General features: G+C 43.9%; 1 pseudogene; it reads left to right on the top strand.

The window, feature by feature from the left end:
* Positions 1-18,668: 18,668 nt before the first annotated feature.
* Positions 18,669-19,242, top strand: LOC147611570 (uncharacterized; annotated as a pseudogene).
* Positions 19,243-21,560: the final 2,318 nt, after the last annotated feature.

Genomic DNA, 21,560 nt, shown 5'->3' with positions numbered 1-21,560 from the left:
TTTACATCCTTGGGTGCCGAGGATTAGGGTTAGGTAAATAGGCTAGGGCTATGCATAGCCCTGTTTATGCATAGCCCTCTTATGCAATAGGGGTTATGAAATATGGCTTATGCAATAGGTCTTATGCATAGGCCTTATGCAATAGGGGTTATGAAATATGGCTTATGCATAGGCCTTATGCATAAGGGCTTATGCATAAGGGCTTATGCATAAGGCCTTATGCATAGGATTTATGCATAGCCTTATGCAAAGGGCTTATGCATAGCCTTATGCATAGGGCTTATCATAGGGATTATGCATAGCCGTATGCAGAAGGGATTATGCATAGCCTTATGCATAGGCTATGCATAGCCCTCTTTATGCAATAGCCCTCCTTATGCATAGACCGCTTATGCAATAGGTCTTATGCATAGCTTTATTATGCATAAGCCCTATTATTCATAATGAACTAATGTTTTGATTTATTATGATAATCTTTTATAGGTCTATTCAAGCGAACGATGTCCAAGGGCATAGGTAACGCATACACTTCATAATACGGATTCGGCTCGTAGAGGTAGGCCCTCTTTGTTTATGCTTCTTCTCTTTGTGTTTTTGCACCCTTGTGTGCCAGGGATTAGGTTTAGGTCAAGAGCCGTATGCATAGATCTTATGCATATGGCCTATTCATATACAGCTTATGCATAGGCCTTATGCATAGGTTGTATGCAAAGGCCTACACATATTGGCTATGTATATGGCATACGGCCTATGCATAAGCTGTATGCCGTATGCATAGGCCATATGCATACGGCCTTATGCATAGGTCTTATGCATAAGGCCTATTCATATACAGCTTATGCATAGGCCTTATGCATAGGTTGTATGCATAGGCCTACACATATTGGCTATGTATATGGCATATGGCCTATGCATAAGCTGTATGCCGTATGCATAGGCCATATGCATACGGCCTTATGCATAGGCCATATACATAGGTCTTTCTTTTCCTTTACATGATGTACTAATCATATTTGCAGGACTAGTATTATGACGTAGCCTACCACTCCATGGTCTATCAACAGACCCACTAGATGAGGATTCTCCTGGTCCACTCAAAGACTGTGTGATTGCTGACGTGCATTCTGTGCAACCACACTTCAACTCACATCAGCCCCAACAACTTCTTTTTTAGCAGCATACCAGCTGCTCATCTCATCAAAGACAACATCCCTGCTTACCCTCAACTCACGTGTAGCAGGGTTATAACACGTGTATCCCTTTTGCTCAAGGGAATATCCAATAAACACACATTTTTCAGCTTTCGGATCCAGCTTAGTTCTCAGCTCATCTGGCACATGCACATATACAATGCATCCAACCAGATGAGACAAATCTGGTTTTCTGCCAGTAAACCTCTCCTCTGGAGTTACATCATGTATGGCTGCAGTTGGAGTCCTATTCATGATGCATACTGCTGTAGAAACAGCCTCAGCCCAATAGCTATGCGGCATATTCTTCTCTTCCATCAATGCTCGTGCAATCTCAGCAATGTGCCTGTTTTTCTGCTCAGCAACTCCATTTTGCTGTAGAGTGTATCTGCATGTAAACTGTCTCCGAATACCATTCTTCTTCCAAAATTCAAAGAACTCATTGGAGAAGTACTCTCCCCCACCATCTGACCTTAGGCACTTTACATATATTCCCTGTTTGCTTTTCAACCAAAACTCTGAAATTCTGAAAGTGAGTGAACACCTCACTCTTCTCCTTCATGAAATACCCACAATTACCTTGTGTGGTCATCAATAAATGTCACATAATATCTGCAGCCTCCCATAGACATGGTCTTCGTAGGACCCCATACATCTGAATGCACAACATCTAGTGCATTTCTGCTCACATATCTATTACGTGAAAATACATGCTTTGTTTGCTTTCCAAATTGGCATGCTTCACATATTCTCTGCATACCTTCCACTTTAAACTTTGGCAGCCCTGTCACAATTCCTTTAGTCTGCATAGACTTCATTCGTTGCACATTCACATGTCCAATGCTTTTATGCCAAATGTCTGTGTCTGCAATAATTCCTGAACCATTTGCAAACATCGCAGCACTCATTTCAGGCATGTCTACATTCAATGTAAACATTCTGCCCAGTCTGTTGCCTTTTGCAACCAACCTGTACTTGTCTTTAAAGTCTTCAACATAACAACCATTAGGGTTAAACCGAACCTGTAAACCCTACTCAATCATTTGGCCAACTGAAAACAGATTCTTTGTTATGTTTGGAACATGAAGTACATCTGCAAGGTACTTCACTTTGCCATCCTGCATAGACAATGGCACATCTCCAACATGGGCAATTAGATGAGCAGTGTCATCCCCTGTTTCCACAAAACCTGGTCTTTTTGGGTTTTTCATCTCCTTGAACCACTCCCCATGACTTGTCATGTGGTTTGAAGCACTTGAATCCACATACCATACATCATCTTTTTTGTGCTGCATCAACATTTTCAGACATGGCATTCACGACATGCTACATAACAAACAACCTTTCATTATCCTCATTGTTTTTGCTTGAGGATGCATAGTTGTTCTGCTGCACTTTCCCATTTTGCATGTCAGCCTGCTTCTTATAACATTCTGCCTGTACATGTCCAGGCTTACCACAATAAAAGCATTCACGTGCATCATTATATTGCCTTTGCCAATTTCCACGTCCTCTTTGACTCCCCCTGCCTCTGAATTTGCCTCTTCCACCTGCGTGTTGTTGTTGTTGTTATTGTGTATTCTGGGACTGTTGTTGTTGCTGCTACTGGCCATAATTTTGATTACCTGTTCGGCCACCTCCTTGACCACGTCCCAGGACCTCCTCTACCTCGTCCTCTTCCTGAACTTGTGTAGAAGGCCTGTTGATCTGAACTGTTTTTGTTTTGTGAAGACTGTTGGTCTTCACCCAAGCTCTTCTCTTCTATAATCAGCATAGACACCAAATCTGTAAAGTTGGGAATGTTTTCTCGAGTCTGAATAGACGTCTTGAACGCCTTGTATTGTGGCCCAAGACCACGTAGACAGACCTCCACCTTATCATCATCATCTACTGACACACCAATAGATGCAAGGGATTCCACAATACCCTTTATCTTCAATGCAGTCATTCACACAGACATGCTCTTTTTCTCCACAGTATGAAGTTCATTCTTCAACTGTATCTTACGTGCCTTGGTATTTGTTTCATAAAGCTTTACCAAGGTGTCCCACGCCTCCTTGGGGGACTTGGTATCCTTAATGTGCCCAATCATGGTGTCTTGTATACTAATGGAGAGCCAATACATAACTTTCGTGGCTCCTTGGTTCCAGTCTTTAAACTCTTTCACATCTGCAGCAGTCAGATTTATGTCCGGTATCTCTGGTGCCTCTTCATGCTCACCTTCTATGTAGTCCCAATAGCCCTTTCCCATCAGGAAATTCGTTAACTTGAACCTCCAAGCATGGAAGTTATTCTTATCAAGCTTCTCAGCTACATCTGGGTTGTCCCATCATTTGACATCTTGGTAAACACACAATTTTACTAGAAATAGCACTCCGGTTTGTCTTGCATAAACTATTTTATTTTCTGCAGCGGTACTGTAGTACTCTCAAATGTCACAACCAGTGACTTCAATGTGCATACATACACACCCAGTGGCTGTTGACCTCTTTACAGCACCCACAGTGTCTGCACAGTCAATCTGTCTTCCTGCAGTTCTTAAAAATAGAGTTCTGCAGAGAATCGATGACTTACCCGCAGTGCTCGAAATCGCCTGCTTTCTGAAAAATGGAGGTCCAGATTGCGCCCGAAACACGTTTTCAACCCAGAAAATATTGTCCAATAGCTTTACTCCTGCGAAGAAAGCTCCTCAATCAGAGATCGTTTGCCGGTGCCTCCCATAGAGATTCCGACAAGGGTGTAGTCACCAACACAAATAGGAAAGAGTAGTTGGAGCTCTTACCCTCGTACGGCTTCTTGTGGTTCTCTTGCTTGCAACTCAGCCCTTAGCACGAATCAGGCTCTGATACCATGAAAAGATGCAGGGGGGAAGAGAGCTTGAGCTCTTACAAGCACACACACACTCACAAAACCCTAATAGAGAACACACAAGGTGAGAGGTTGAAAATCTTCTTCTTCACTCAACACTCAACACACACTACACAAGATAAGAGTACACACAATATGAAAGGTACTCAACCAATACATACACTGGTTCTCTATAGTGTGAACCCAACTAAATGAGCTGGCGCTATAACTATGCCAGTCTCTAGAATGGCTGTCACACAGCTTGTCATCCCACTGGCCACATATCACCCATGATCTCACCAACCATGCCAGTGGTGTAAGTGTGGGGCCTATCCCCCAGGCGGGTCATCAGTGTCCACCACCTCACTAGACGAGCTCGATATCTCAACATCTAGAATGCTGCTTATGTCAGGTTAGGAGTGGTTATCTGCGAGCAGGTGGTTATAGTTGTTAACCTGACGGACATTGAGTACTATGTTTTACGTCATTAATTTAAATATTATGAGTCATGGGCCGGGCTTGTCGGCACCATATGTCAAGGATAAAGGGATTGGGTGATCGCCGATGAGAGGTGCACCTTGAATATTAGTAGGGTAAGTAAGGGTTAGGATCGGCCGACCATGTATGGATGCCCATGTGTGAACGGCCAAGTCACTTATAAGAGCCAAATGTAACCCTAAAACTCTCATTCTCATGTGTTGAATACAAGAGTGATCTTGCCTTATCTCCTTGGTTTCCTTCTCTTGCGTGTGTGTGTGAGAGAGAGAGAGAGAGTGAGAGAGCGATCGAGCACTGTGTAGCAGCACGGCGGCGGCGAGGTGGTAGAGCGGTGACGACGGCTCCTCCTTCACTTCTGCGACGCGAGAATCCTTCACGGCGGCGGCGGTTAGAGCGGTGAGTGACACACCTTTGCATTCTGTTTGAGCTTGCTTTTCTGGTTGTATGCTTGCAGCCATTCGTGGCTCGCATACGGTGTTCGGCAAGTCCCCAGCTAAACGACCTGTGCGGCAAAAGCGCACATTTTTGGCACCGCCGGGGAGATGCCCTACACCAAGCTCCAGTTTGCAGCTCGAGTGTTACCATATTATAGTAGTGATGTGTGTGAACACACTTAGGACCGCCGGGGCACTTTTTCCCTCACTAGGAGGTTTTTTCCCCCGTGCATTGTATATACGCCCATTATCTTCTAGGGCTTGTTATCTTTTCATTTTTGGCACTCATAATACACTACTGTGTTGTGCTCAAACTTCCTCATCTTCTTGAAGTTGTGTGTGCATTCCTGCAACCCTAATTCCAACAATTGGTATCAGAGCAGGCTTCCTCCTCCCGGGCAGCATCACCGGCACCTGCCGCTTCATCTCCTCCGATTGCGACGAGGTTTCACGAGCGTCTGCAGGTCAGTATATGCCGTGGGATAGCCCACAGGGCTCGGTCATTTCAGAATTTTGATCTGAGGTCATTTCGCCCTCCGTTTTTGCATTCCAAGTACTGCGCAGGCAAAATCGTCCTACTGTGCAGATTTTCTTTCAAAATTAAAATCTGCAGGACAGGTGCCCATTCGTCTGTTTTGGGCTGTGCTACATAGCACAGGTCGATTTTATACAGGTTTTCCTCTTACAGCCAGCATTTACATCTAGTAGTACAGTCATTGGCCATGGCTGACAACAATGATGTATTCCGCATGTTGGCTGCTGAGGATAAGTTGGATGGCACCAACTATCCATTGTGGGCATATATGATGCGACATGTATTGGTAGCAAAGGGGTTATGGAACATTGTGCAGGGTATTGATGCACGTCCTATTGTGGCTGGGAATGCTGCAAACACATCAGAAACAGGTACTGTTGATGATGGTGCAGGCACAAGTGCTGTTGCAGCTGTTCGAGAACCACCACTTTCAGCAGAGCAGATTCGTTGGGATGGTAGAGATGCGCAGGCTCATGCCTTGATTGCGCTGTCTGTCAAACGTACCATTATCCCACATATTCGCTCCTGCAGGACTTCTAAGGATGCTTGGGATGTACTTGCCACATTGTATCAGGCAAGAAATGAGGCTCGTGTTGCTTACCTCCGAAAACAGTTGGAGAGTGAGCATATGAACGAAGGTGATTCTATGGATAGCTTTTTGACAAAGATCAAGGATTTCAAAGAGCAGCTCATTTCTGCAGATGAAATCCTGTCAGACAGTTCACTTGTGCAGACTGTTTTGAATGGTCTACCAGATTCTTATCAGGGTTTTGCTTCCACTCTTCGCTTGATGATGAAAGGCAATCCCAATGCCTTATCATTTGAGGAGTTAGTTTCTGTTTTGCTGCAAGAAGACCAGTCAAGGCAAAACAGGAATATTATGCGTGTCGCAGATCAAGCTTTCGTTGCTAGTCAGAGAAGCGGGAAAGGTAAAGCTGGCTTTTCTTCTAGTAAGCAGAAATCTGCAAATGCTGCGCAACCAAAGAAGGAAGACAAAGATGAGAAGAAGGGTGACAAACAGAAGACATTTTGCAAGTACTGTAAGGGAAATGATCATGTCATCAAAGCGTGTCCTAAGCTGGCTGCGAAAGAGGCTAAGAAGAAAGAGGCTGGTATGGCTGTTGCAGATGCCTCTCCTTCTAACAATGAATCTGCGAATGTTGTGCTAGATACAGAATGGGCATTCAATGCGCAGTGCAGTTATGACCCATCTTTGCATGACACATGTATGTCTGCAGTAGATTCAGATGTATGGTACTTTGACAGTGGTGCCACTAAGCATATCACCTCGCAGCGCAGTTTATTCACTTTCCTTGAGTCTGCTCCCACAGGGAATACTGTCACTTGTGCCAATAACTCCTCTTATCCCGTTAAAGGAGTTGGACAGATTGTGCTGAATGTTGCAAATGGCAACACCTTTACACTTTTTGATGCATTGTATGTGCCAGGGATCAAAAAGAATCTGTTGTCAGTTTTCGCATTTGCCAAAACAGGTTTGGTTGTAAAATTTGTGGATGACAGATGTACTGTTCATGATCTCTCTTGTGGTGACATCATTGTAGCATCTGGTTCACTATGTCGAGGGCTGTATAAGCTCAATATGGATGGCAAATGTGTAAAGGATTCAGCATGTGCTATTATGGATACGCAGGCTATTTCAAATGCAAAACTGTGGCATGCACGTTTTGGTCATCTGAATTTTGCAAGTTTGCTGCGCCTGCAGAAATCTGAAATGGTGTCTTCTTTGCCTAAGCTTGAGGCACCTGTCAAGCATGTTTGTGAGGGCTGCATATTGGGTAAAATGCAGCGTGCTTCCTTTCCCAAAGATGGATCAGTGAGAGCTGAACGCAGATTGCAGCTTGTTCACAGTGATGTTTGTGGTCCCATGCAAACTCCATCATTTGGAAACTACCTTTACTTCGTGACTTTCATTGATGATTTTACCAGGCATGCATGGGTATATCCTTTGAAGGCAAAGTCCGAAGTGTTTTTGTGCTTCAAACAGTTTTTGGTTATGGCTGAAAATGTGTCAGAAAGTAAGATGGGCACCCTCCGTTCAGATCGAGGGGGGGAGTATATGTCTTCAGAATTTAATGCATTTCTGGCTGAGCGTGGGATAAAACACCAATGTACAGTGCCGTATACACCACAGCAAAATGGTGTGGCTGAGAGAAAAAACAGGTCTCTCATGGAAATGGCAAGATGTATGGTTAAGAGTCAAAGTCTACCACATGGTTTTTGGCTTGAGGCTGTCATGTGTGCCACTTATGTACTAAACAGGTGTCCCACCAAAGCATTACAGGTTGTCACTCCATATGAGGCTTGGCATAGCCGCAAGCCATCTGTTGGCCATTTACGTGTTTTTGGTTGCCTGGCATATGCATTAGTGCCTGTGCAACATCGCAGAAAATTGGATGACAAAGCTGTCAAATGTATTTTTGTTGGATATAGTGCTGAGAGCAAAGGCTATCGTTTGTATCATCCACAGACAAAGCGCATTTTGGTTAGCCGTGATGTTGTATTTGTGGAAGATGCAGTTCAGCCCTTGGTTTCATGTACTAAGGAGACAGATATCAGCTCACGTGATGTCTATGATACATTGTTGCCTCTTTTCAGTGGTGCACAGTCAAGTGCAATACCTCATGAGGCAGTTTTTCAGCCTATGCAGGTTTTAAATGATGGCACAGATCAGCCTATATCTGATGCAGATGTGCATGATGCACTTGAGGATGAGAGACAAGAGATTGAGGGCTCTAAAAACATGCCTAGATGGCTGGTGCAGACTTTGCGTGACAGCAAGTTGGATGCCCCTTTGTCTAGTCGCACTCGTTCTGGCTCTCATGGTGCCTCTTATGCGTCAGATTGTTATGCATTGGCTGTTTCTAGTATGTGCGATGAAAGTGAGCCTGTTTCATTTGATGAGGCACAAAGTTCAGAAAATTGGATGGCTGCTATGCAAGCAGAATACGATGCTATTATGAAGAATGGTACATGGTCTTTATGTGACTTGCCCCCTGGCAAGAAGGCCATTGGCACTAAGTGGGTATACAAATTGAAGCGTAAGCCTGATGGCACAGTGGATCGCCATAAGGCTAGGCTTGTTGCAAAAGGTTATGCTCAAGAGAAGGGCATTGATTTTGATGAGACTTTTGCTCCCACATGTCGTATGACCACTGTTCGTAGCATCTGTGCATTAGCAGCTCATAATGGTTGGAATGTACATCAGCTGGACATAAAGACTGCGTTCTTAAATGGAGATTTGCATGAGGAGGTGTATGTATCGCAGCCTCGTGGTTTTGTTCAAAGAGGGCAGGAAAACAAAGTGTGCAGGTTAAAAAAGGCTTTATATGGTTTAAAGCAAGCTCCACGAGCTTGGTATGAAAAAATACATGCATATTTGACTGCACATGGGTTTCAGAATAGTCCAACAGAAAGCACTTTGTATGCTAAACGTGTGGATGGTGTACATCTAATCATTGCTCTCTATGTCGATGACATGCTGCTCACAGGACCAAATGAGAGTCATATTGCTGATTTTAAGGCTGATTTGAATGCCTCTTTTGAGATGTCAGATTTGGGGCATTTGCATCATTATTTGGGGATACAATTTAAGCAGTGTGATGGAGGTATTGCTTTGTGTCAGACAAAGTATATTGAAACATTGTTGCGGAGATTTGGCCTTGAAGACTGCAAGCCTATTGCTACTCCAATGGAGACAGGTTTGAAGTTGAGTCTTCATGATGCTGGAGATCACTTTGATGTCACACTCTATCAGACAGCTGTTGGTTGCCTCATTTATGTATGCATTACGAGGCCAGACATTCAGTTTGCAGTCTCACAGGTGAGCAGATTTATGCATAGCCCAGGCATTAAGCATTGGCAGGCAGTGAAGCGTATCTTTCGCTATTTGAGTGGTACTCGGCATCTTGGGTTGTTTTATCCCAAGGGGGGATCATTGCCGCCAGATTTACATGTTTTTTCAGATTCTGACTGGGCTGGTTGTTATGACACACGCGTGTCCACGAGTGGTTTTTGCTTCATGCTTGGAAGCTCATGCATATCATGGTTGAGCAAGAAGCAGCCTACTGTGGCCACTTCTAGTTGTGAAGCTGAGTACAGGGCAGCTTTCACAGCTACGGTTGAGTGTGTGTGGCTCAGACGCCTTATGGCTGATTTGGGTGTTGGGCAGCCATCTGCCACCACCATCTTCACTGACAGTCAGAGCGCATTGGCAGTTGCGCGGAACCCAGTGTTCCATGCTCGTACGAAGCACATTGAGGTGCACTACCATTATGTCAGGGAGAGACTCTCTGCAGGAGAGATCAGTTTGGCTTATGTGCCAACACAGGATAACCTTGCAGACCTTTTCACAAAGGCTCTGCCTCGTGAGAAGTTCGAAGCTTTTCGCAAAGCTTTGGGCTTACTCCCTTTTGTGGATTCGTCCACATAGCTAGACACTTCCCTATACATGAGTGCTAGCTCTTGTTCACCGCATCACTCCAGGGGGGATTTGTTACCATATTATAGTAGTGATGTGTGTGAACACACTTAGGACCGCCGGGGCACTTTTTCCCTCACTAGGAGGTTTTTTCCCCCGTGCATTGTATATACGCCCATTATCTTCTAGGGCTTGTTATCTTTTCATTTTTGGCACTCATAATACACTACTGTGTTGTGCTCAAACTTCCTCATCTTCTTGAAGTTGTGTGTGCATTCCTGCAACCCTAATTCCAACATCGAGCTGCTGCGCGTGAAGAGAAATTTACACTGTAGGAAAGGCGACTGTGTGTTTGTTGTTCAGGTATTTTCGTGTTTTGCAATCTATTTCTGTAATTTATCTTCTGCAATTCTGTTTCTTTTGTTATTTTTTCGCTCCGCGTGCGTTCTGTTCTCTGGTTTTCTACGTGTGAGGGGGGATTTATGAATCCCCAGGCCTGCGCTGTGTGCGAACTGCGCCGCGGCCAAGGCTGAACCCTAGAAAACTTATCCCAAAAGAAAAAAATTTAATTTTAAAAAAATTTAAAAAATAAAAATAAAATTATTTTTTTTAAAAAAAGAAAAAAAACCAAACGTGTGGAGAGGAAAGATTTTTTATTTGGAGAAATTTTTTTAAAAAAGAAAAACCCCCAATTGACCCCGACCCCGGCCTCGGCCTCGGTCTTTTGATATATATATATAGGAGAGTGAGCCTCCATAGCTTTCTTTCAAGTGAGAGCTTATGGGAAGTTGTGCCCTATATGTAGCCCACTCCCTAAGGAGTGAAGTGAGCATGTGGGATAAAGCCTTCACCCTTTTCTTCACAAGCAAATAGGCCTTCACCCTTTCCCCCACAAGGAAACAGATTGTTTTGAGGACCACAGGAGCTTTGGATAGGCAAACACGGTGCTGTAAAGCACGCTAGGACCCTTTAAATGATATGCTTGTTTCGAGCTATCACACGCCCTAGTTTAGGTTGTTCAACCATAAGTAAGGGGGTTAGAAATGAGTTAAAAACAATACAAAAACAAGTAAAAATGAGGTAGGAAACACCTAAGAAACCACTCGTGTGGACTTTAAGGGTAGTTACCAACGCCCGTAGGGTACCCACGTCACATGCATCTACGCTCTGGTCGGGTGCTAGAGTCTGAGCCACTAGAAAGCGTTTTAATTTACGCAGGCTCATACCATCCCTCCACGTTAGCATCTTGGCCTTCCACTGGAATCCAAGGAAGTGCAACCCAAGATCCACGAATAGCGGCTAGTGACTCGTCCTCTGACTCAGAAGCCATGGAAGGGCACCCTACCAAGAACCCTGAGGAGACAAGCCAAAACATGCCAGTTTGGGCCCCACAACCTGGATCTTGCATGTTTAGTCGTCTAATAGAGACCTTTAGTAGAGCTACACGCTCTGAACATGCGACAAGCGAAGTAAATGAAGGAGGAGGGGTAGTGGATTCGCCATTCACATCTCATGTAGACCCTACCCTCCCAAAGAGTGTCCATGTGGATATTCTACCCACTTCATTTAATGAGGGCCCTACTAAGCTACCGCCTTTCGACGTGCCTCCTAAAGTAGAGGTCCCTAGAAGCCAATCCATAAGAAGTGACATTGCGTCCACTTCAAGAGAACCGTTTAGCACACCAAGTCTGGATGGGATATTTCTCAATGAAAATTGGAAATATGATCTACACACAGAGACTCTAACTGACCTATACACGGGCTATACATACCATGTAGATTGGTTAGAAGTCCTACGATCTACATCTAGCGCCACTAATCTACAAATGATATTTGAGGTTATTCATAGAATTATCCAAATTGAGAGGCAAAATAGGGGAGTGAACTTAGGTTCCACTGGCCCTATGAGATTTTTGGATACAGGCAAGGCTAAACAACCAACCCTATCACAAGTGGAGACTCCCTCGGTGAGTCCCATAGACCCTTCATATGTTGTTTCGCCTGGAGTCTCAATGCAGGTTGAGCCCATGAGCAGTAACTTTAGCTTTCCAACCTTGGCTCAACTTTCCATTAAGGAATCCACAATACCTACCCCAATGATGAGCATAACAGAAAGTGCACCTGTTACCGCTGTAGGTATGATGCCGCTACCTAGTGGAACAATACATACAACAGTGCCTGCCAGTGCCTATCGACCATATGTAGCTATCGCTACTCATTCTCATGTAGCTCCTACGCCTCTTAGTATGCCAATGGCGTATGCTCCACGATCGCCTTATCACAACCCTTATCCAAGAGGAGCTAGGCCTAGTCACATATCATATCCTACATCATTTGCCAACATACCCAGACCAACGCCAACTCCTATCAGGCTATCCCAAAAGTGCCTCCACCAGCTATGCCTGCTCACCAAGGTGATCTCGTAGCGTTTGCTCAGACGATCCGATGATCTATTGCGAAAAACATGCGGGGCATGCCTGAGAGAGAACCTAGAAGCAAGGGAGTACAAGTGGCTAAGCTCACTCAGAACTTCAGTGGTAACGAGGATGTTAGGAAGCACATTGAAGTATTCAAACATGTGTGTGATTCCTTGGAAGAGCACAATGAGCTGCATAAGTGTAAAGCCTTAGGCTCAACCTTGATGGGAAGGCGGGAGATTGGTATCGAATCTTAAGGGTTGAAGAGCGCACTCACTACCCCACTCTCAAGAGATTGTTCTTGAAAGAATACATACGTGAGGGTGTGCTTTGGGGAGTAGCATCTCGACTCCAAAAAGCTGAACGCAAGGAAGGGGAGTCAGTGAGAGACTTTACAAGTCGATTGAAGCATCTAAATTCTCGCTGCACTCCCGATGAGCGCTTCAATAATAACCAACTGCTCGATAGATTCATCCGAGGATTGCGCCATGAGGATATATACAATGGCTTAGTCATTAGAGGTCTTACAACGTGGGAAGCAGTCACTGCCAATGCAATCCAGTTAGAAGACAACTTGATGATTGCAGGTAAAAAGGTGTCTTCGGAGACAAAATCCGTTAGTTCACAAGTATCTGGGCACGAGCCAATGACGGTAAAACCTATTGCCAAGGAGCCCAAGATATCCAAAATGTCTATGACTGACCTTACTAAGGCTCTCCAAGAATACTTTAGGGGTAATCGAGCTCCTCAAAATAGCCATATGTACCCGAGCAAAGAGAGCAACAATGGTGTTCGGTTTGCTTAGGACCACATAGTACGAGTGAATGCCCTACATTCCGAGTCAAATTCAATCGAAATTGCAATGCATGTGGTAAGTATGGCCATCAATCCAAAGATTGCCTAGTACTTAAGCGAATGTTGGCAAATCAGGCACCACTAGCCTGGTCAAACACAACTCAAGTACCCGCGCTAATGCCTGCACAACCTGTCGAGCAACCGTCACAGCACATAGTTCCAAGGAATCCGAATGTAGTCCAGTCTGTGCCGTTACCGCCGCCAGTGCGCTAGGACCACAACCTCCATATCCAAGGATTACCCCAATAAACCAGATGGGTTGTGAGTCACATAGTGCGTGTGGGGATTATGAAGAGGAGATAGACCCCACTGCTCCATACGGGATTGATACGTTTGAAATGACTCCCCAGTACTACATGGAGGATCATTTCGGGCAAATCAAGCCTGTATATCAAGCGGCTGCTCTCGCCACACAAGAGGACAAAACCTTAATACCTTGGCGAGGAGACTACCTCTTCAATGCTACGAGTGTGGTGGACCGCATTGTGTAGCGGAGTGCCCTAAGGCTACAGAAGATCGCTACTCAGATGCAACCAAATCAAGGGAGCACATCAGGAATGCCGGTACTTACATGTAATCGTTGTGGCATAGATCATTTGATTGCTCAATGTCCACATACTCCTAATGCACCCAAGATTACGCCATTGAATTTGGTTGAGGTCACCAACCAAGCACGAGGAACCATACCTGTTGTACCCGCGAATGTAGTTACACGATCAATGCTTCAAAATCAAAACTACATTCTCGAAGAGAGGGATACTGCATCAATTGATCGAGCAAAGAAAAAGAAAACGTGGCAGAAGAGATCGCTTAATGCCACGAGCTCCAAGCCTAGTTCAAAGACTAACATAGGGACAGGAGACGACCCCGTGTATATGAATGATCCTGAAGATGATTCCGATTCAATAGAAACCATGGGGACCAAAGCCACTACCTTAAGGGAGGAACCCACTCAGGAGCTCAACAAAGGAGAATCATGCAAGTACATAAATAAGGGAAAACAGAAGGAAACTTCCTCGGCCCCACAACCAAGTCAGTTAATGCCCTCTCGACCACCCAAACTGACTGAGACTCCCCAAGACAAGCCAAAAACCCTTAAGAAAAAGATTGGAACTTACCCAAACCCAGTTGAGGAGATTGAACAAGTGCAACACTTAAGGGATTTGGTGGAAGAAACACAAAGAGAACTGGAGCCAAACCCGAGAAAAATCAAAATTCCAGACACAGTGTTTCCTACACAAGTTCAGCCTCATAGGAACCATAAACCGTTAGCTATACCTAGTATCATTCGGGAAGAAAGTGAGGATAGGACATCAGGAAGTGGGAAAACACCCTTTTTGCTGGAAAGAATGTTTAGTGAGGGAATGCTTGACCCCATCGAAGAGGAAGTGATTCCATCTTCACCAGTCCCTAGTCAAGGAGCGATGTCTCGAAAAGTACCGTTGAATGTGTCCAAGCTAATGGATTTCATGTCCTCTGAAATCAGAACCACGATCATATCCAAATTATACGGAGATCCTGAGCTATTCTTAGCTCTTTGGGCATTTCTCAATGGAGAACTAAAGGCGGGGCTACCATAATTTGCAAATATGGATAGACCCGACACGCTTCAAGATGAAGGGGAACATTGGGATCCACAACCCAACCTAGATGAAGATTCGGTCGTTGAAATACCTCTTAACAAGTTGGGACAGTACTTTGAAGGCGATGAATCTAATGCAACCCTCCCCATTACTACCAAAAGGGATTAACTCTAAAGGGAATCCTTGATGGTGGTGCTGGCATGAGCATTGTGACTAAAAACTATTGGGAATCTATGGGGAAACCTCACCTCGAAGTCACAAACATAGTGGTTAAGATGGCAAACAAAACTAAACCTATTGGAATATTAAAAGACCTTAAGATCAAGGTTCTAGGGTACAAGGTAAGACATACCTTCATTGTAATGGATTTCTCCAAGCATCCTATGTCATATCAAATGATCTTAGGATGTCCTTTCATGAGGGAAGCACAAATGGTGCATGATTGGTCGAAAAACCATGTCTACCTACAATTTCAGGACTCTGTCATTCGAGTTGATCTTGAGAATGGTCGTGCACATCCTTTAGGAAGCAAGGTTATCATTGATAATCGATCGGATACCACTATTCACTCCGCCCCATTAAGGTATTGCTATACATGCAAAAAAGAGACTGATGATGGGAAAGATTCTCCTTATATATGGATGTCCTATACCGGGTATGACTGAGTCGGATAACGTGGATTGGGTACACCTAGCGGCAACCATAAACACATGGGGAAATAGAGGCACAAGTTGGGTAACACTTGAGGAGCAAGATATGCCACCGTTAGTGCCAATAAACATGATAGGTGTTATGCACTTGACTCTTTTTGATGGCGAGAAAGTGGCAAACTCCACTGACACTGAAAGCAACGAAGACTCTGACCAATGCAACTTTGAGTATGAATCTCAAGAAGAAACTGACCCCGAGCTGATGGGGAGGATGAATCAAATATTCACCCAAATGTGGAAGCAAGGTGCTCAAGGCCTAGGACAGTGACCTCCTACAGTTCATCCGAAAGTGAGGGGGACACAAGTGAAGATCGACCAAGTGAGTTCAAATTTGACAGAAATAAAAATTCAAAAACTTGGTAAGAAGAAAATGAGACATAAGCGCCAACTCTATCGAGCTAATGTACGCACTGCAATAAACAAGGAGAGATCCACCGCAGAATGGCTTAGTTATGTAGGAGCTATTGACGCTCATCGGAAGTTAGTGGATAATTGGGGACAATACCTCCAAAGTGTCATGTGGTGTATTCCACAACCTCATGACGTCACCCAATTAGAAATCGAAGAGAAGCCGAAACTAAGTCGTACTGCAAGAAGGCGGCAAAACCAAGAGTTAGCTCAACAACAAAAGGAGGCGGAATTGAAAGAAAAAAACCTGGCACAACAAGAACTAGTAGACTTACACCCCGCACCTGAGCATTTCAAATCATTCACCATAGGGGAACGTAAAGTGGTCTACACAAAAGCCCAACGAACGCCTACCAATGGGAGTAGCGGTGTCTACGATGGCCCTGCGGTAGTTAAGGAGATAGACTTAGCAGATCCGGGTGAGGAGTCTAAACCAATTTTTATTGCTCAAGACCTCACCCAGTTAGAGGAAGCTGCACTTAAGAAGCTTCTTAAAGAATTCAAGGACATATTTGCTTGGACATATCATGATATGAAGGGTGTTCCACCCTCGGTGATGTAACACATGATTCCAATGATTAGCATTACTAAACCAGTCCAGCAACGTCCCTACCCAATGAATCCTAAGTATGCAAAGATTGTACAAGAGGAAATTGAAAAGCTTGTAAAATGTGGATTCATATACTCTATTGAGCACTCAGAATGGGTTTCTCCGATAGTCATCGTACCAAAGAAGAATGGGAAACTCAGAGTGTGCGTTGATCTCAAAAAGGTTAATGCAACCACCAGAAGGGATCATTATCCCTTGCCATATTCTGAACATGTGCTTGAAAGAGTGGCAAGCGAGGAGGCATATAGCTTTTTAGATGGGTACTCGGGTTACAATCAAATCACAATTGCAATCGAGGACCAAGCTAAAACAACATTTATCATGGAGTTTGGAGTGTTTGCCTTTCGCGTCATGGCTTTTGGCTTGACCAATGCACCTGCAACATTCCAACGATTGATAAACACGGCCTTTAAGGAATATCTAAGGGACTTCTGTGAAGCTTTCTTAGATGATCTTTGTGTTCATTCCTCTTAGGACGAGCACTTGATGTGTTTACGAAAAATATTTGAAAGGTGTAGATTATATCACATCTCATTGAATCCTTTCAAATGCCAATTCTGGGTCCAATTCTGGGTTAAACACGGAGTTATCTTAGGGCATATAGTGTCCAAAAATGGGATTTCCACTGACAAGAGTAAAATCAAGGTCATTTTGGAATTGCCCCCACCCACCAACTATAAGGGAGTCCAACGCTTTATGGGCCACGTTGGTTATTATCGAAGATAATTTATTCTATTCTTCGCCGAGATAGCTCGACCATTGTATAAGCTTCTCATCGAGTTTATTTGGACCTAAGAATGTGACTGTGCCTATGAGCTATTAAAGAAGGCCTTGGTGAGTGCTCCAATCTTGAGAATGCCTAACTGGGATTGACTCTTCCATGTGCATATTGATGCATCAAACTTTGCTATTGGGTGTGTGTTAACGCAACCTGGAGAACACAAGCTAGACTACCCCATTAGCTTCGCCAGTTGAACGATGCTGAGATGAACTACACCACTACGGAGCGAGAAGGGTTGGCAATGATATATGGAGTAAGAAAATTTTGTTATTACCTCCTTGCCACCAAGTTTATTTTCTATGTGGATCATCAAGCATTGTTGTATCTGGTAAACAAACCATGCTCCACAGGAAGAATCACACGATGGCTATTGATTCTTCTTGAGTTTGATTTCACTGTTGTTGTGAGACTTGGCAAAAAACATGTTATGGCTGATCATTTGTCTCGCATACCTAATGGTGAGGCTCCTACAGGGGTTGATGATGACTTACCTGACACTTCCCTGTTCATGGTGGAGACAATGCTTGAATGGAGTGAGAAGATTGTTAACTTTTTGGTTAATGGCTTTCCACCCAAGGAGCTTCGTAAAGATCTAGCTCGAAAGCTGATCAAAGAATGCAAACCCTATTGCCTGATAGCCGGGACTCTTTATAAAAAAGGAAAGGATGACGTTCTTAGGCGTTGTGCCGCCCGAGAGGATGAGTATCTATACATTTTGCAAGAGGCACATATGGGTGTAGCCGGTGGTCACTTCTCAGGAGACTTAACTGCGCAAAAGATCTTACAATCAGGGTATTGGTGGCCCACTATGTTCCAAGATGCATCACTCTTTGTGAAGGGTTGCCATGAATGCCAACGATACAAGAAATCCTAGCGAAAAGATCAGATGCCCCTACATCCGATCAAAGTAAACCAACCATTTGAAAAGTGGGGTTTAGACTTTGTAGGTCCAATTAGCCCAGCAGCCCGCAACACACAATCTCGCTATATTATTGTGGCCACTGACTATATGACCAAATGGGCTGAAGCGAAAGCGACACGTAAGGCAGATGCAAGGACAACAGCCAAGTTCCTCTTTGAAAATATAATCACACGCCTCGGTTGTCCTTTTGAACTTGTGAGCGACAATGGTACACATTTTATAAATGAAGTGATTAAGGAGCTCACAACAAATTTCATGATATCCCATCATAAATCTACTCCTTACTATCTGCAAGCGAATGGCCAAGCCAAGAGTACCAACAAGACCTTAATCTCTATTTTGACAAAGACAGTTAAAGCTCATCGCACGGATTGGGATCTAAAACTTACAACAGCTTTAAGGGTCTATTGTACTGCATACAAAGTGGCACACCACTCAAAATGGTATATGGCTAAGAAGCGGTCATGCCATGGGAATTTGTCATTCCTAGTCTTTGTGTTGCTGCTCAAGAGGGTTCGGATGGTAATCCATTAGTAGAGCATCTATATATCCTTGAGAAGCTAAACGAAGAAAGACAATTGGCTGTGTACAATGCCCTTGTGGTGAAGGATAGAAGGAAAAAATGGTTTGATCGCCACCTAAAGGACAAGGACATCAAGGTTGGGGATAAAGTCCTGATGTATGGAGTGAGAAACGAAAAGAAGAAGCTCAAATATGCTGGTAAGGGACCGTATAGAGTATGTAAAATTACCTCGCAAGGTATCATTAGAGTGGAGACTCTCGACGGAGTTGAAACCATTGGATTCCTTAATGGAAGTAAATTTAAAAGATACTATGACCCCCTAACAAGCTGAGCTTAAGAAAATACAAGCGAGAGTTGAAGCCAAAGAACGTCAACGGCGTGCTAGGCGCCAACGAGAAGCCAACTTGGGAATTACGCAAGTATTTTTTGAGGAGGCAGAGGAGGATTCACTGGAATCTGACCCACCTCTAAGATACCCAATTGAGTTATAGAGTCCTTACGGGGAGGTGCTGTATAATGCATTATTGGATACAGGAGCTCAACACAATTTGATATCATATGGCGTGTGGTGTCAACTTGGAAAACCACCTTTATCTAAGAGTGCTATCCAAGTTCAAGGTATCAACAAGAAGAAAACCCCTGTCTCAGGAATTCTGCACACTTCGTTTGCCTATGACAAGGGGACTGTAATTCAAAGCTTTTTGGTTATGCTTGCTGGTACCATGGAAGGCACTGTAAACTTAGGGCACAAATGGATGTTGGCCACCAAGTGCAATATCGATTGGGCAACCAGACGAGTCACAACGCAAGAACCAACACTCGTATGACCGCTCAAAATCCCGCTCCTAAGCCATCGACTCTGGACAAAATGCTGGATAACGAAAAATCACAAAGTCCAGTGGCAAAACCATCTTTGATTGTTTGCCACCCCTCTAAGGCTTCAACGCCAAGAGTGGAAACATGTAGGGTGGTCTCTAAAGTTCCGCTTGCTATGCCAAAGAGTACATACAAATGGGTCCCAAAAGCTTCGTTAATAGCTACTTCCCCTGCTCAATCTCGTTCAGACAAGAAGCCTCATAGGAAGAAAAGGGCAATGTAACATCACGATGGATCCCTAAAAAATTATTAGTAGCCCAAGGGTACTACGAGGGAAATGACCAAATTTGGGTCCCTAAACATAAGCTGAATCCCTCTACAACATCACCTGTAAAACCTTGCAAACCAATTGTTGCCACCCCAATGACAATTCAAGATCGTGGTAAGGGAAAGGTAACAGAGTGCTCCGCACCACTTCTTCCAGAGTTAGTTTGGATTCCCAAATGATATCGATCATTACCACCTAGCTCAGGAAAGGGGGAGGCACATGAAGCTTCTAGCTCCTCATGCCAGGCACACGCTGATATAGAAGTTTCTACATGCTCTACACCTACTCTTGTCAACACCCAACAAGAGACCAATGAGTCTATGTCTCCCTTTGTAAAAGTATCGTCGGAAGCCATTTCCTCCATTCGTGAATGGGAGCATACACTAACATCTCTGCAATTGGATGTGGCCACAAGGGTCAAAAAAAGCTATCTGCCCACATCACAACCTATGACCCGCTGGACATATTGGTTCCAAGAGGCTGCAACATCATTGCAGAAAATATGATCTACCCAAGGAAAGGGGGAGCATGTACTCACGGTCGACATTCTATTGCTTCCTCCCTAACCTTCTCCCCTGACCATGTAATTGCCAAATTCAAGGGGATGTATATATATAGCTTCATACATAGAAAAGAAAAGAGAGAAACAAAAAATAGTAAAAAGAGCAAGAGCACAAAAAGAGGAGAAATATCCGTATACAATCAGGAACTAGATTGACCTGTCATAAACCTACTGATGCTATATCTGTGTTTGCAGATATGGCAAATGCAAGAGCATCGCACACTTCATCCACCTTTGGTGAGAGGTATCATCTGAACCCTTCTCAGATATTCCACATGTGCTATCCTGTAATTGAAACTGAATGGGATCATATAGATGTACTAGCCAGAGAGGAAAATGTTGAGGAATTAGAATGGCTAATTTGCCTATTGACCATGACTGACCCCTACTCCGTAGAGGACATATCCCCATTAGCCCAATGCTTTCCTTTTCCACAAGATGACTATCCTCGCATGGTTACATTCTTGATGAGCTTATGTGGATGGGAAATTGAAAAGGAAATATCTGACAATGATGAATGGACGGATGAAACTCATGGCACTACTGAGGTTGACTTTATTTATTTGGATGATGCGGATAGAGGCTTAGCCTTAGGGCTAGAGCCAGGACTCTACAACATCCTCTTACCGTATCCTTAGTAGTAGTGTGGTGACTGGTAGGTAGGTTAGTGTTTTCAAGTTTTTTCTAGTTTGGATTCCTTAAACGAGTCTTTAATTTTTCACACTGATGTTCCTCTCGAGGTATAGTGCTTGTTAGTTGGTTGTACAAGTGGAAAAGTTTGAGGTGGGTTCGCTGTCAAGTCCTGAGATAGCCGCAACACTCATACATAAATATCTCATCAAATTGCAGGCATTTTTCTCATCGAATCAAGGAGATCTCCAAAATACAGGTGTAATTCTTCCATACCCACTCTCTTTCGTTTTTACTGTTCAATTAATTGCATGAACTATAATGCATGACCACATGGAAATTGTCAATGTACTACTTAGTTTTTGAAGTTGCCTGATGTGATAGTGTGAATCATTAATGAGTTTAACCTTATTGGATATATTCTTGAGAATACATGCAGTCTTTAGTTAAACTTGGAATATGATTGTATTAGG

This window comes from Cibotium barometz, chromosome 47 (assembly GCF_041138505.1).
Source record: "Cibotium barometz isolate CiBa-2024 chromosome 47, ASM4113850v1, whole genome shotgun sequence".
In the NCBI taxonomy this organism is placed as follows: Eukaryota; Viridiplantae; Streptophyta; class Polypodiopsida; order Cyatheales; family Cibotiaceae; genus Cibotium; species Cibotium barometz.
The sequence above is the reverse complement of the archived record's forward strand: the minus strand, read 5'-3'. Positions and strand labels throughout refer to the sequence as shown.